At 34.0% G+C, this 2,369-nt stretch overlaps 1 pseudogene; it reads right to left on the bottom strand.

Moving 5' to 3' along the window:
• Nucleotides 1–395: 395 nt before the first annotated feature.
• On the bottom strand, nucleotides 396–2,096 carry LOC125094057 (60S ribosomal protein L23a-like; annotated as a pseudogene).
• Nucleotides 2,097–2,369: the final 273 nt, after the last annotated feature.

Consider the following 2,369-nt stretch of genomic DNA (forward strand, 5'->3'; position numbering starts at 1 on the left):
TGTGAAATGCTACTCTGTATTTATTGCAATAGCCATGTGATTTTTATCTTTCATTTTACTGATGTGATAGATTACATTTATTGATTTTTGCATATGGAAACACTCTTTGCATCCCAGGAATAAATCCCACTTGGTCTTGATGTACAATTTTTTTAATGTATTCTTGAGCTCAGTTTGCTAAAAAATTATTGAAAAATTTTGTTTCTATATTCATCAGGGATACTGATCTATAGCTTTCTTCTCTTGTAGTATCCTTATTTGGTTTGGGTACCAGATAATACCAGCCTCAGAGAATGATTTTGGGTGTTCCTTCCTCTTTGGTATTTTGGAAGAGTTTGAGGAGGATCGATATTAATTTTTCTTTAAGTTTTAATTCTTCCTCTTCTTTTTTTTTAATCATGAATAAACTGTATTTAGATTTAGCCAGCTGGACTCAGTTTAGGTGATCCCAATTTTGTTGGCAACATCCAAAGCATCATAGTCAGGGGCCAGCCGAACGTATGCCTTCTTCTCTCCATCAGGCCTGATTAAGGTGTTGACCTTGGTTGGCTACATCAATGTCATAGAGCTTCTTCACAGCCTGTTTGATCTGGTGCTTGTTGGCCTTGACATCCACAATGAACACAAGTGTGTTGTTGTCTTCTATTTTCTTCATGGTTGACTCAGTAGTCAGGGGGAACTTGATGTTGGCATAGTGATCAAGCTTGTTTCTCCTGGGGTCACTCTTTTGAGGGTATTTGGGCTGCCTTCCGAGACAAAGAGTCTTGGGTCATTGGAACGTAGGTGATGTGCGGATCTTCTTTTTTTTGTGACTGTGGACGCCTTTCAGCACCGCTTTCTTGGCCTTCAAAGCCTTTGCTTTGGCTTCGGCTTTGGGAGGTAATTCTTCTTTAAATGTTAATTATTCTAAAAAAATGTTAATTCTTTTCCATTGAAGCCTCTTGTCCCAGAATTATCTGTATTGGGAATTTTTTGATTACTGAGTCAATATCTCCACTCATTATTGATATGTTTAGATTTTTTACTTTTTCTAATTCAATCTTAATAGATTCTATATTTCTAGAATGTATCCATTTCTTCTAGCTTATACAATTTTTGGCATATAATTATTCATAGTAGTCTCATGATTTTATGTACTTGTGAAGTATCAGATGTAATGTCTCCTATTTAATTCTAATTATATTCAAATCTTCTCCCATTTTTTCTTAGTTAGTCTAGTTAATGGTCAATTTTGATGATCTTTTCAAAGAATTTGCTCTTAGTTTAGTTGATCCTTTGTACTATTTTTCTTGTCTGTATTTCATTTATTTACACTCTGATATCTATTATTTTCTTCCTTTAGCTACCTTTGGGCTTTTGTTCTTTTTTTTTCTACTTACCTGAGGTATGAACTTATGTTGTTTATTTGTGATCTTTCTAATTTCTTAATATATTTCTTTGTTTCTATTAACTTTTCCCTCAGAACTGCTTTTTCCTGCATCCCACAATAATTGACATATTATATTTCCATTTTAATTTCTTTTGAGATAATTTTTGAATTCCTTTCTAATTTGTTTTTTTACTCAATAGTTGTTTAGAGGTGTACTATTTAGTTTCTTCACATTTGTAGATCTTCTTGCTTCCCTTTTGCTGCTAATTTTTAGTTTCAGACTACTGGGATTAGGAAAGATAGTTGATATGAGTTTAATCTTTTTGAATTTGCTAAGATTTGTTTTGTGGCCTATCATATCATATCTATCCCGGAGAAAGTTCCATTTGCACTTGAGAAGAACGTGTATTCTAATGTTGTTGGATGAAATGTTCATCTGTTAAATCTGTTAAATCCATCTTTTTTTCTAATGTGTGATTCAATTCCAATGTTTTATTGTTGATTTTCCGTCTGAGATCTATCCATTGCTGATCGTGGAGTCCTCTAATATTGTTATATTGTTCTCTATTTCTCCCCTAAGGTCTGTTATCAATTGCTTAATATACTTCGATGGTAAGGTGTTGGGAGTGGATATATTTACAATTGTTATATCTATTTAAGGTACTGACCTCTTTGTCTTTATATAATGACCTCTGTCTCCTGTTACCATTTTTGGTTTGAAGTCCATTTTGTCTAATGTAAGTAATGGGTATGCCTGCTTCCTTTTGGTTTCTATATGTTTGGGATATCATCTTCCATCCTTTCACTTTGAGCCTTTGCGTGTCTTCAGAGTTGAAATGAGTCTTCTGTAGGCAGCATATAGTTTGGTCTTGCGTTTGCATCCATCCATTCACTCTGTGCATTTTGATTGGTGAACTAAGGTTTTGTTTACTTTGATTTTAACAATTGAACCAGTCGTTAATTGGGAGCCTGCCTTTCACCTTCCAGAAGGTGGCGATAT

Source organism: Lutra lutra, chromosome 2 (assembly GCF_902655055.1).
Source record: "Lutra lutra chromosome 2, mLutLut1.2, whole genome shotgun sequence".
NCBI lineage: Eukaryota > Metazoa > Chordata > Mammalia > Carnivora > Mustelidae > Lutra > Lutra lutra.